We start from the raw sequence: 262 nt of genomic DNA on the forward strand, positions 1-262 counted from the left end.
TTTTTTTTTTCTCGTATATTACGATGAGAAAAAGAAAAACACTTTATACGTCTGTCTTTTCCCAATCGCAGCCCTCTTGTGGCTCTTTAGTTGAGACTAGTGCAGAAAAAAGAAAAAAAAAAGGTTTCATCCTGTTTGTAATAGCATGCGGTGAGGGAGTTCAATATATACAAATAAAAAAATATATAAATATATATAAATATATATAAACAGCCAATGCTGTTGTGAATAGGGAATAGAGACGCAAGAGAAACTCTCCCTG

This window comes from Trypanosoma theileri (genome assembly GCF_002087225.1).
Source record: "Trypanosoma theileri isolate Edinburgh chromosome Unknown TM35_Tth_2_V1, whole genome shotgun sequence".
NCBI lineage: Eukaryota > Euglenozoa > Kinetoplastea > Trypanosomatida > Trypanosomatidae > Trypanosoma > Trypanosoma theileri.